Source organism: Somniosus microcephalus, unplaced genomic scaffold (genome assembly GCF_052327205.1).
Source record: "Somniosus microcephalus isolate GS21.2 unplaced genomic scaffold, FLI_Smic_1.0 unresolved_chr1, whole genome shotgun sequence".
NCBI lineage: Eukaryota > Metazoa > Chordata > Chondrichthyes > Squaliformes > Somniosidae > Somniosus > Somniosus microcephalus.
Genome location: NW_028225179.1, coordinates 120,488,617 through 120,502,869, shown reverse-complemented (window position 1 = coordinate 120,502,869; position 14,253 = coordinate 120,488,617).

The window sequence follows — 14,253 nt, the reverse complement described above, 5'->3', positions numbered from 1 at the left end:
CCCAGGTCTGACAGAACGACTCTAGCAGATCCAGGTTCTGCTGTAGACCCTCCTTAGTTGGTGACAGCAGAACCAGGTCATCTGCATAGAGGAGGAATTTAACCTTGGATTCATATCGGGTGAGGCCGGGTGCTGTAGATTGTTGAAGTAGTTTTGCCAATTCATTTATGTAAATATTAAAGAGTGTCGGTGAGATGGGCAAGCCTTGCATCACACCATGCCCCTGTGGGAAGTATTTTGTTTGTTTGTCTCCAATTTTAACTGCACATTTATTGTTTGTATACATTGATTTAATTACATCATATGTTTTTCCCCCACACCACTTTCAATAAGTTTCAAGAATAGACCGTCGTGCCAGATGGAATCGAAAGCCTTCTGGAAATCTATAAAGCAGGCAAAAATTTTGCTTTTGTTTTGATGAACATGTTTGTCAATTAGGGTCTGTAGGGTGAAGATATGATCTGATGTTCTATAGTTTGGTAGGAATCCAATTTGGCTTTTACTCAAGACATTGTGCTCTTCAAGGAAGTTTATAAGTCTTTTGTTTATGATACTACAGAATACCTTCCCCAGGTTACTGTTTACACAGATGCCTCGATAGTTATTTGGGTCAACTTTGTCTCCACTTTTGTATATGGGCGTTATGAGTCCTTTGTTCCAGATATCAGGGAAGTAACCAACACTCAGAACCAAGTTGAAGAGTTTTAGGATAGCCAATTTCATTTCCCCCATCTCCCTCTCACTCTCTTCCCCGTCTCTCTCTCTCTCTTCCCCTCCATCTTTCTCTCTCTCTCTTTCCCCCATCTCTCTCTCTCTCTCTCTTCCCCCGTCTCTCTCTCTCTCTCTTCCCCCATCTCTCCTCGCTCTCTTCCCCCGTCTCTCTCTCTCTCTCTCTTCCCCATCTCTCTCTCTCTCTCTCTTCCCCATCTCTCTCTCTCTCTCTTCCCCGTCTCTCTCTCTCTTCCCCCGTCTCTCTCTCTCTCTCTGCCCCATCTCTCTCTCTCTCTCATCCCCCATCTCTCTCTCTCTCCCCGTCTGTCTCTCTCTCTCCCCCCGTCTCTCTCTCTGTCTCTTCCGCTGTCTCTCTCGCTCTCTTCCCCCGTCTCTCTCTCTCTCTCTCTTCCCCCCATCTCTCTCTCTCTCTTCCCCCGTCTCTCTCTCTCTCTCTTCCCCCCATCTCTCTGTCTCTCTCTTCCCCCCATCTCTCTCTCTCTCTTCCCCCCTGTCTCTCTCTCTCTCCCCCGTCTCTCTCTTTCTCTCTCTTCCCCGTCTCTCTCTCTCTCTTCCCCATCTCTCTCTCTCTCTCTTCCCCCCGTCTCTCTCTCTCTCTCTCTCTTCCCCCATCTCTCTCTCTCCCTCTTCCCCGTCTCTCTCTCTCTTCCCTGTCTCTCTCTCTCTCTCTTCCCCCCGTCTCTCTCTCTCTCCCCATCTATCTCTCTCTCTCCCCCGTCTCTCTTTCCCCATCTCTCTCTCTCTCCCTGTCTCTGTCTCTCTCTCTCTCCACCCGTCTCTCTCTCTCTCCCCCTGCCTCTCTCTCTCTCTCCCCATCTCTCTCTTTGTCTCTTCCCCGTCTATCTCTCTTTCTCCCCCCGTCTCTCTCTCTCTCTCTCCCCCATCTCTCTCTCTCTCTCTTCCCCCGTCTCTCTCTCTCTCTCTTCCCCCGTCTCTCCAATTCCAATTCCAATTCCAATTAAAATGCTTTATTGGCATGAAAGTTTACAGAGAACCATATTGCCAAAGCTTACATAGCAAAAAGGTACAGTTTTCCAACATTCTGTAGGTGTCAATCGATTTGACATTTGTTGGGTACATACAATATTACTTTTAAACAATATTAATTTTAAACAGTCTTTGTACTTCATTTGGTACGTTCAATATTAATTTTAAACAGTCTTAATTTTAAACAGTCCTCAGGTTGTGACATGTTGTTACATATTTGGCCCCAAGGTATGGTCTGTCTCCTTCTCCTAGGACTAATCTCAATTTTGACAGATCATCCAATTCCTTGAAATCTGGGGTTGTTTGGCTTAGCTTGTTGAATAATATGTTTCTTGATGTGTTGAATTTTTCGCATTTTAGGAGGAAATGCATTTCTGTTTCAACCTCGCCAGCCAGACATTGATCGCATATTCTATTCTCTCTAGGCTGCCAGGATTTCTTGTATCTGCCTTTTTCAATTTCCAGTTGGTGGTCGCTTAGTCTGTACCTGGTGAGGGTCTGTCTCTGTTTTGTGTCTCTGATGGTCGTGAGGTAGTCTGCCAGTTTATATTCTCTTTTTAGGGCCCGGTAACATTCTAATCTGCTTTGGCTTTCGGTTATTTTGTTCCAATGTTCCAGGTAGGTTTCTTTGCATTTTTTAATGATTTGGTTCACTCGGATTGGTGTTTGGGTGGCTGTGTTGGTCTGGGGCTGGTCAGGGTCCGGCTGAGTACTTAGTTTCCGTAGCAGCTGACTCAGGGGACTCTTTTCTGGGTTTAGCTCTTGGGTCTGAAAGGCTTTGAAATGAAGGGTGTCTGGGGAGCTAGATTTGAGGTGATTTAGGAAGTTTAGTGCTCGTTTTTGGATGTTTATTATCAGTGGGTATCTGCCTAGTTCGGCTCTGCATGCATTTGTTGGCGTTTTCCTTTGGGTGCGAAGGATGCTTCGGCAGAATTCTGCATGTAGGGCTTCTATTGTATGTTTTTCCCATTTAGTGTAGCTTTGGTGATTTAGCGGGCCCCATACTTCACTACCGTACAGTGCAATGGGCAGGATTATGCTGTCAAATATTTTGAGCCAGATTTTGATTGGGATTTGGATGTTGTAGAATTTTCTTTTTATTGCATATAGGGCTCTTCGGGCTTTTTCTTTTAGTGCATTCACTGCTATGCTGAAGCTCCCTGATGCTGTAATAGTTAGACCAAGGTAGGTGTAGCTCATAGTGTGTCCTATAGTGATATCACTGAGGGTAAACTGGTATTTGTTTTCCTGACATCTGGGCCTTTTTTGAAAAATCATGATGTTGGTTTTCTTTAGATTTACTGTTAGAGCCCAATTTTGGCAGTATTTGTCGAGTAGGTCTAGTTGTTGCTGTAATCCCTGTTCTGTGGGAGACAGCAGAACCAGGTCGTCCGCATAGAACAGGGATTTCACTTCTCCATCTAGGAGACGGAGACCTGGTGACTCGCTTTGCTCCAGCATGTCTGCTAATTCATTTATGTATATGTTGAACAGGGTCGGGCTCAAATTGCAGCCCTGCCGGACGCCTCTTCTCTGGGTGAAGAAATCGGTGCGTTTGTCTCCAATTTTGACCCCGCATTTGTTTTTCAGATACATTGATTTAATAAGGTCATAGACTTTGCCCCCTATTCCACATTGAAGAAGTTTATAATAGAGCCCTTCGTGCCATATAGAGTCAAAGGCTTTCTTGAAGTCGATGAAACAGGCGAATATTTTCCCATTTTTTGTTTGGTGTATATGTTTTTCAATGAGGGTGTGAAGGGTATAGATATGGTCGGTGGTGCGGTGTTTTGGAAGAAAGCCTATTTGGTTTTTTCTGAGGATATTATGTTTGTTAAGAAAATCAAGTAATCTACTATTTAGAATACTGCAGAATAACTTCCCTAGACAACTGTTGACACAGATGCCGCGGTAGTTATTTGGGTCTGATTTGTTTCCGCTTTTATATATGGGGGAGATTAGTCCTTGGCACCAGATATCGGGAAAACAGCCTGAACGTAATATGATGTTGAATAATTTGAGTACCGCACCCTGCATCTCCATATTGCTGAACTTGAGCATTTCATTTTTGATGTTGTCTGGGCCACAGGCTTTCTTTAGGTGGAGAGATTTTGTTTTTGTGGCCATTTCTTTCCATGTGATTGGGGAGTCTAGAGGGTTTTGGTTGTCTTTGATTGTTGCTTCTAATGTGTGGAGTTTTTCTGTGACCTGATGTTGACTTGGGTTTGTTTCGTTTATTGGGATGTCTTTGTAGAGGTTTTCAAAATGTGTTCTCCAGATGTCGCCATCTTGGATTGGTAATGCTTGCAATTGTGTTGTACTCAGGTTATTCCACATTTCCCAGAATTGTTTTGGGTTGGTGGAGTTTTCAATTTCTTCTAGTATTTTGTGGGTATAGTTTTGTGTTTTGTTCCTAATGGTGTGTTTATATCTTTTGAGGGTTTCATTGTATCTAGTACGTAGGTCCGGATTGTTTGGTTGGCGATGCTTTTGGTTTGATATTTTTCTCAGGTCTTTTCTGGCATTTTTGCATTCGTGGTCAAACCATTTCTTATTTTTATTTTGTCTTTTGTGACTCTTCCTCTTCTGTTTCACGAGGTCGGCTTTTACAGCTGCCTCATGAAAGATCATATTTATATCCTCTATGGCCATGTTTACCCCATCTCTGGTGATCTCATATAGATTTTCTTTAAATTTTGAAATTTTACTTGTGAGATCAGGTGAATTTAGTGCTGTGATGAATTTATCTCCACTGTCTGGGGCCCATCTGTATGTCTGGTTTATTTTATGTAGCTTACTGGGTTCCTTTTTTGTGTCTGTAGTTTGGGCAGAAAGTTTAAGGTACACATTTATTTGGTTATGGTCTGAGAGGGGGGATTGCTGCCTGACAGTGAATGCGTTGATATCGCAGGGGTCCAGGTCAGTGATTGTATAATCCACCACACTAGACCCAAGAGTTGAGGAATATGTGAGTCTCCCTAAGGAGTCCCCTCTGAACCTACCGTTAACTATGTACAGGCCTAAGGCTCGACAGAGTTGCACTACCTCCCTACCGCTTTTATTTATTTCACAATCGAGGTTGTTTCGGTTTGCGATGGCTGGTGTGACATATAGAGGGGTCTGGCCAAACACATGGTTTCTCTCTTCCCCCACCTCTCTCTCTCTCTCTTCCCCCCGTCTCTCTCTCTCTCTCTTCCCCCATCTCTCGCTCTCTCTCTTCCCCGTCTCTCTCTCTCTCTTCCCCCGTCTCTCTCTCTCTCTCTCTCCCCCCCGTCTCTCTCTACTCCCCCAGTCTCTCTCTCTCTCTACTCCCCCCAGTCTCACTTTCTCTCTACTCCCCCCAGCCTCTCTCTCTCTCTCTTCCAACAACAACATGCCCTCAAAAAACCCTCATCACCACCGGGCACTCCAGCTAGTATATGATAAAAGGATTGTGCTGTCTGTCTGTCTGTCTGTCTGTCTGTCTGTCTGTGTGTATGTCTGGGCATCACTCAAAAGTTATAGTGTGTACCTACACATATGTTATATCAAAAGAAAGCTGATGATTAGGGGAGTGTCATAGGCATATTTACGTTTTGGTCAGCCAAAAATTGTTCAGACAGTATACAAAAAACGTTCAAAAAACAGACAAAATCCGATCATTAGAATTTGAGTACAGGAGCAAGGATGTCTTACTACAGTTATACAGGGCCTTGGTGAGACCACACCTGTAGTACTGTGTGCAGTTTTGGTATCCTTACCTAAGAAAGATTATACTTGCCATAGAGGGAGTGCAGCGAAGGTTCAGCAGACAGTTTCCTGGAATGGCAGGTCTGTCGTATGAGGAAATATTGGGTCGACTAGGCCAGTATTGACTAGAGTTTAGAAGAATGAGAGGGGATCTCATTGAAACGTATAAAATTCTGACGGGTCTAGGCAGACTGGATGCAGGGAGGATTTTTCTCCTGGCTGGGGGTCTAGAACGAGGGGTCACGGTCTCAGGATACGGGGTAGGACATTTAGGACTGAGATGAAGAGAACTTTCTTCACACAGAGGGTGGTGAACCTATGGAATTCTCTACCCCAGAAGGCTGTTGAGGCCAAGAACTGAATCGATTTAAGAAAGAGATAGATAGATTTCTAGACACAAAAGGCATCAAGGGGTATGGGGAGAAAGCCGGAATATGGTATTGAGATAGAGGATCAGCCATGATCATATTGAATGGCAGAGCAGGCTCGAAGGGCTGAATAGTCTACTCTTGCTCCTATTTTTCTATGTCTCTATGTTTCTAAACCTCTCCGCCTCTCCACATCTCTCTCTCTCTTCCTTTAAGATGCTCGTTAAAACCGACTTCTTTAATAAAGCTTTTCAAAACGTGTCCTAATGTCTCCTTATGTGGTTCGGTGTCAAATTTTCTTTGACGGTCACTACTCTGAAGCACCTTGGGAGTTTTTACTATGTTATAGATGCAATATAAATGTAAGTTGACGTGCAAAGTAAATCAAACAAACTGCACTGATCCCATGCCTACAATGAGATTCAAAACAACAAACAGGAGGAGAGCTACATCAAACTAACCAGTGCATCTTTTTTGGTCAATGACCAGATTAAATACGGACCGGAAATTTGAGAATAATAATGCAGTATTCAGCATTCCGAAAATACTGGAAAATTGTGCTCGAGAGGTGACATTAATTACCTACACACGAAGTAAATAGCTCACTGCATCATAAGAGGTTTCTGCAATTGACTGAATGGGGAGAGGGGGGATTGGAGAATACTTTCCGTGTTGAACTATTTCTGCTTTGCCTTTGCTTTTTTTACTCTGCCTTGTTCATTCTCAGTGTCGGTATGTTTCTGATTCTTTCCTCGTGGATTTATTTCAATTTCTCTGGAGGAGCGGGGGTTAAACTGCAGCCATTCCATTTTCAGCTCTTGTTTTTTGCCCAGTTCCAGTTTGAAGTTTGTCTTGTGTTAGAATGTAAGAACATAAGAAATAGGAGCAGGAGCAGGTCATGGCTGATCATCCACGTCAACTCCATTCACTCGCCCAATCGCCATATCCCTTGATGCCCTTACTAGTCAGAAACCCATCGACTTCTGTTTTGAATATAGCCAATGACTGAGTCTCCACAGCACTCTGGGGTAGAGAGTTCCAAAGATTCACCACCCTCTGTGTGAAGAAATGTCTTCTCATCTCAGTCCTGAATGGCCTACCCTTTATCCTGAGGCTGTGGCCCCTCGTTCTCATCTCCACAGCCAAGGGAAACATTCTCCCAGCATCCACCCTATCAAGCCCTGTAATAATTTTGTATGCTTCAATGAGATACCCTCTCATTTTTCTGAATTCAAGAGAATACAGCCCTAGTTTGTTCAATCTCTTCTCATACGACAGTCCCGCCATCCCAGTAATCAATCTCGTGAACCTTTGTTGCACTCTCTCCACGGCAAGTATATCCTTCCTTAGGTCAGGAGACCAAAATTGCACACCGTACTCCAGGTGTGGTCTCACCTGTACTCTTTAGTCCTGGACTCAAATCCTCTGTAATGAAGGCCAGCATACCACTTACCTTCCTAATGGTTTGCTGCATCTGCACATTCACTTTCAGTGACTCATGTACAAGGACACCCAGGTCCATTTGAGCATTTGCATTTCCCAATCGTTCACCATTTAGGAAATACTCTGCCTTTCTGTTTTTCTACCAAAGTGGATAACTTCACATTTAACCTCATTATTTTCCATCTGCCATGTTCTCGCCCACTCACTGAGCATGTCAAGATTCCTTTGAAGCCTCTTCACATCCTCTTCGCAATTGACACTGCCACCTAGCTTTCCGTCATCAGCAAATTTGGAAATTTTACCTTTAGTCCCCTCATCCAAATCATTGATATAGATTGTGAATAGCTGGGGCCCAAGCACCGATCCTTGTGGTCATATAGTCATAGGGTCATAGAGTTTTACAGCACAGAAAGAGGCCCTTCAGCCCATCATGTCCGCGCCGCCCATCCATCCCTGTCTAGTCTAATACCATTTTCCAGCATTTGGTCCATAGCCTTGTATGCAATGGCATTTCAAGTGCTCATCCAAATGCTTCTTGAATGTTGTGAGGGTTCCTGCCTCTACCACCCTTTCAGGCATTGAGTTCCACATTCCAACCACCCTCTGGGTGAAAAAGTTCCTCCTCAAATCCCCTCTAAATCTCCTGCCCCTTACCCTGAATCTATGCCCCCTTGTTATTGACCCCCCTACTAAGGGGAAACGTTCCTCTTTATCTACCCTATCTATGCCCCTCATCATTTTGTACACCTCAATCAGGTCCCCCCTCAGCATTCTTTGCTCCAAGGAAAACAACCCCAGCCTGTCCAGCCTCTCTTCACAGCTGAGGCGCTCCATCCCAGGTAACATCCTGGTGAATCTTCTCTGCACCCTCTCCAAAGCAATCACATCCTTCCTATAGTGAGGCGACCAGAACTGCACACAGTACTCCAGCTGTGGCCTCACCAGCGTTTTGGACAGCTCCATCATAACCTCCCTGCTCTTATATTCCATGACTCGGCTAATGAAGGCAAGTATCCCATATGCCTTTTTAACCACCTTATCTACCTGTTCCGCTGCCTTCAGGGATCTATGTACATGTACACCAAGGTCCCTCTGACCCTCTGTACTTCCTAGGGTCCTACCACTCATTATGTATTCCCTTACCTTATTTGTCCGTCCAAAATGCATCACCTCGCACTTTTCAGGGTTAAATTCCATTTGCCACTTTTCCACCCATCTGACCAACCCGTTTATATCGTCCTGTAGCCTGAGGCTTTCCTCCTCGCAATTTACCACCCCACCAATTTTCGTGTCGTCTGCGAACTTACTGATCATACCTTTTACATTCTCATCCAAGTCATTTATGTAGATGTCAAACAACAAGGGACCCAGCACCGATCCCTGAGGTACCCCACTGGACACAGGCTTCCAGTCACAAAAGCAACCTTCGACCATCACCCTCTGCCTCCTGCCACTCAGCCAGTTTAGGATCCAACACGCCAAGGCACCCTGGATCCCATGGGCTCTTACCTTCTTGACCAGTCTCCTATGCGGGACTTTGTCAAAAGCTTTACTGATGTCCATGTAAACCACATCCACAGCATTTCCCTCATCCACCCCCCTAGTCACCCCCTCGAAAAATTCAATCAGATTTGTCAGACATGGTTTACCCTTGACAAAGCCATGCTGACTATCCCCGATTAATCCTTGCCTCTCCAAGTGGAGACTAATTTTGTCCCTCAGAATTTTTTCCAATAATTTCCCTACCACAGATGTTCGGCTCATTGGCCTGTAATTCCCTGGTTTATCCCTGCTACCCTTCTTGAATAATGGTACTACGTTAGCTGTTCTCCAGTCCTCTGGTACATCCCCTGTGGCCAGAGAGGTTCTGAAAATTTGTGTCAGAGCCCCTGCAATCTCCTCCTTTGCCTCCCACAGCAGCCTGGGATACATCTCGTCCGGGCCTGGGGATTTATCCACTTTTTGGCCTGCTAAAACCGCTAGCACCTCCTCCCTCTCGATGCTAATATGTTCAAGTATGTCACAGTCCCCTTGCCCGATTTCTATGTCTGCATTGTCTTTCTCCATAGTGAACACAGATGCAAAAAATTCATTTAAAACCCCGCCTACATCATCTGGCTCTACACACAGATTGCCACTTTGGTCCCTAATGGGCCCTACCCTTTCCCTGGTTATCCTCTTGCCCTTAATTTACTTATAAAACATCTTAGGATTTTCCTTTATTTTGCTCACCAGTGTTATTTCATGGCCCCTCCTCGCCCTCCTAATTTCTTTTTTAAGTATGCCCCTGCACTTTTTATACTCCTCTAGGGCTTCTTCCGTCTTTAGTCTTTTGTAACTGCCAAAAGCCCCCCTTTTATTTCTAATGCATTTTTGTATATCCCTTGTCATCCAAGGTTCCCTTTGCTTGTTGGTCCCACCCTTGACCTTTACAGGAACATGTTGGCGTTGTACTCTCTCTATTTCCCTTCTGAAAGTCTCCCACTGTTTTGATGTGGATTTTCCTATAAGTAGCTGCTCCCAGTCCACTTTGGCCAGATCCTGCCTTATCATATTAAAATCGGCCCTCCCCCAATTTAGAACCCTTATTTCCGGGCCGTCTTTGTCTTTTTCCATGACCACCTTAAATCTCACCGAATTATGGTCACTGTCGCCAAAATGCTCTCCTACTGACACTTCCACCACTTGCCCGGCTACATTCCCCAGAATTAGGTCCAGTACCGCCCCCTCTCTTGTAGGACTTTCTACATGTTGGCTCAAAAAGCTCTCCTGGATGCACTTTAAGAATTCTGCACCCTCTAAGCCTTTCACACTCTGACTATCCCAATTTATATTGGGGAAGTTGAAATCCCCCACTATTATTACCCTATTATTTTCGCACTTTTCTGAGATTTGCCTACATATCTGTTCCTCTTTCTCCCCCTGACTGTTTGGGGGCCTATAGTACACTCCCAGCAAAGTGCTTCCCCCTTTTTGTTTTTAAGTTCTATCCATATGGCCTCATTAGAGGAACCCGCTAATATAAGAACATAAGAACATAAGAAATAGGAGCAGGAGTAGGCCAATCGGCCCCTCGAGCCTGCTCCGCCATTCAATAAGATCATGGCTGATCTGATCCTAACTGCCAATCTACTATCACAGAACCATCTCCTGAATCTAACAGAATTAGACACACGAAATAGAAACATAGAAACATAGAGATAGGAACAGGAGTAGGCCATTCGGCCCTTCGAGCCTGCTCCGCCATTCAACGAGATCATGGCTGATCTTCGTCTGAGATCATAGCTGATCTTACCAGTTCAGTACCCCGTCCCCGCCTTTTCTCCGTAACCCTTAATCCCCTTAGCCTTCAGAAATATATCCAATTCTCTCTTGAAAATATTTATTGAATTAGCCTTCACAGCCCTCTGTGGCAGGGAATTCCACAGGCTCACCACTCTTTGAGTGAAGAAATTCTTCCTCATCTCTGTTTTAAATGATTTGCCCGCTATTTTTAGACTGTGGCCCCTGGTTCTGTGCTCCCCGGCCATTGGAAAGATTCTCTCTGAATTCAGCCTGTCCAGGCCTGCCATAATTTTATATGTTTCGATGAGATCCCCTCTCAATCTTCTAAACTCCAGTGAGTACAAGCCCAAACTATTTAATCTCTCTTCGTAGGTCATTCCCGCCATTCCAGGTATCAGCCTGGTGAATCGCCGTTGCACTCTTTCCATGGCAAGAACATCCTTCCGCAGATGGGGCGACCAAAACTGTACACAATACTCCAGATGCGGTCTCACCAGCACCTTGTACAGCTGTAGTAAGGTATCCCTATTCCTATACTCGAACCCCCTTGATATGAAAGCCAACATACCATTTGCCTTCTTAATCGCCTGTTGCACCTGCATGCTCTCCTTCAGTGACTGGTGCACAAGAACACCCAGGTCCCTCTGCACTTCCCCATCTCCCAATCTATTGCCATTTAGATAATAATCTACCCTCCTGTTTTTACCCCCAAAGTGGATAACCTCGCATTTATCCACATTATAGTGCATCTGCCACGTATCCGCCCATTCCCCCAACCTGTCCAAATCGCACTGTAGCCTCCTGACATCCTCATCAGAGCCCACCCCTCCTCCTAGTTTAGTGTCGTCAGCGAATTTGGAAATATTGCATCCAATTCCCTGATCCAGATCATTTATATATATTGTGAACAGCTGGGGTCCCAGGACAGATCCTTGCGGCACCCCACTGGTCACTGCCTGCCACTCCGAAAACGAGCCGTTTATTCCAACTCTCTGTTTTCTATCCGCCAGCCAGTTCTCTATCCACGTTAATACTTTGCCCCCAATTCCATGAGCCTTAATTTTGCATGATAATCTTTTGTGTGGAACCTTATCGAAGGCTTTCTGGAAGTCAAGGTACACCACATCCACTGGCTCTCCCCCATCTATTTTACCAGTTACTTCCTCAAAAAATTCCAGCAGATTAGTCAAACACGATTTACCCTTTGTAAATCCATGTTGACTCTGTCCGATCCTTTCCCCATTTGTCAAGTGCTCCGCTATTTTATCCTTAATAATGGACTCTAGCATTTTGCCCACAACCGATGTAAGGCTTACTGGTCTATAATTCCCTGCTTTCTCTCTACCCCCCTTTTTAAATATTGGGGTAACATTAGCTACCCTCCAATCCACGGGTACTGTTCCCGAGTCAATGGAGTTCCGGAAGATGATCCTTAGAGCATCTGCTATCTCCAGGGCCACCTCCTTAAGTACCCTAGGATGTAGTTTATCAGGCCCCGGGGATTTGTCGGCCTTCAGTCCCCTCAACTTACCCAACACCATATCCCTAGAGATACTAATTTCTGTCAGCTCCTCCCTCTCATTAGAGTCTAAAATGGCCTGATCTCGAGTCGGCTCCTCGACATATTGGTCCAGATAACCGTCCCGAAAACATTCCAGGAATTCCTCCTCCTCAGAATTTTTACTAATTTGGGTAGTCCAATCAATATGTAAATTAAAGTCACCCATGATGACAGCTGTGCTCTTATCGCACGCTTCTCTAATTTCCCTTTTTATGCCTTCCCTCACCTCCATATTACTATTTGGAGGCCTATATATCACACCCACTAACGTTTTCCTCCCCTTGCTATTTCTCATTTCTACCCATACAGATTCCGTTTCATCCGAGTTAATATCCTTCCTTTCCATTGCATTAATCCCCTCCTTTACCAGCAATGCTACCCCACCTCCCCTACCTTTTTGCCGATCCTTCCTAAATATTGTATATCCCTGGATGTTAAGTTCCCAGCCTTGCCATCCCTCCTTACAGCAGTAATTGACTCCTTAATTAATATTGCAACACCCCCTCCCCTTTTACACCCCCCTCTGTCTCGCCTGAAGATTCTATACCCCGGAATATTGAGCTGCCAGTCCTGACCCTCCCTCAAACATGTCTCCATGATAGCAACAATATCGCTCTCCCATGTGTTCAACAACAACTTCAGTTCATCCACCTTATTTGCAAGACTCCTTGCATTAAAATAAATGCCTTCCAGCCCTGCCATATTTTTTTTTCCTTCACATATTTGCTCTGCCTTCCCAGCTGACTTGTTTTTCCCTCTGTATTTGGCTGTAAATCACCCCCTACTATAGCTCCACTCTGTACCCCATCCCCCTGCCAAGTTAGTTTAAACCCGCCCCCCAGCAGTGCTAGCAAAACTCCCCGCAAGGATATTGGTTCCCCTCTGGTTCAGGTGTAAACCGTCTGACTTGTACAAGTCCCACCTTTCCCAGAAGCAGACCCAGTGATCCAGGAAACTAAAGCCCTCCCCCCTGCACCATCCCTTTAGCCACGCATTCATCTGTTCTATCTTCCTATTCCTATACTCACTAGCACGTGGCACCAGGAGTAATCCAGAGATTACAACCCTTGAGGTCCTGCTCTTTAATCCTTCACCTAGCTCCCTAAATTCTTGCTGCAGGACCTCATCCCTCTTTTTACCTATGTCGTTGGTACCAATGTGGACCACGACCACTGGCTGTTCACCCTCCCCCTCCAGAATGCCCTGCAGCCGCTCAGTGACATCCTTGACCCTGGCACCAGGGAGGCAACAAACCATCCTGGATTCACGTCTACGGCCACTTGTCACAGCCTGCCATCCTGAAAATGTCCCGTTTATCCCTGCTCTTTGTTTTCTGTCTGTTAACCAATTCTCAATCCATGCTAGTATATGACCCTCAATTGCATGTGCCCTAATTTTGTTCACCAACCTTTTGTGTGGAACCTTATTGAAGGCCTTCTGAAAATCCAGATGCACCACATTTACCGGTACCCCTTTGTCTATTCCACTAGTTACATCTTCATAGAACTCCAATAGGTTTGGCAAACAGGATTTCCCATTCATAAATCCATGTTGACTCTGCCCAATCTTACTATTAGTTTCTAAGTGCCCAGTTATTGCATCCTTTATAATAGATTCCAGCATTTTCCCAACTACAGGTCTGGAGTTCCCCGCTTTCCCTCATTATTCTGGTTAATTTTCGCTGTACCCCCTCCAAGGCCAATATATCCTTCGTGGGGTGTGGCACCAGAAATGAGCGCAATACACCAGGCAGTGTCTAACCAGAGCTCTCTAGTGGAATTTTTTTGAGGATGTAACTGGTAAAATAGATAAGGGAGAACCAGTGGATGTGGTGTATTTGTTCTTTCAGAAGGCTTTCAATAAGGTCCCACATAAGAGATTAGCGTGTAAAGTTAAGGCACATGGGATTGGGGGCAAGGTGTTGACTTGGATAGAGCACTGGTTGGCAGACAGAATGCAAAGAGTTGGAATAAACGGGTCTTTTTCCAAGTGGCAGGCAGTGACTAGTGTGGTACCGCAGGGATCAGTCCTTGGACCCCAGCTATTCACAATATATATTAATGATCTAGACAAGGGAACTAGATGTAATATCTCCAAATTTGCAGATGACGTAAAGCTGGGTGGACATGTGTGCTGTGAGGAGGATGC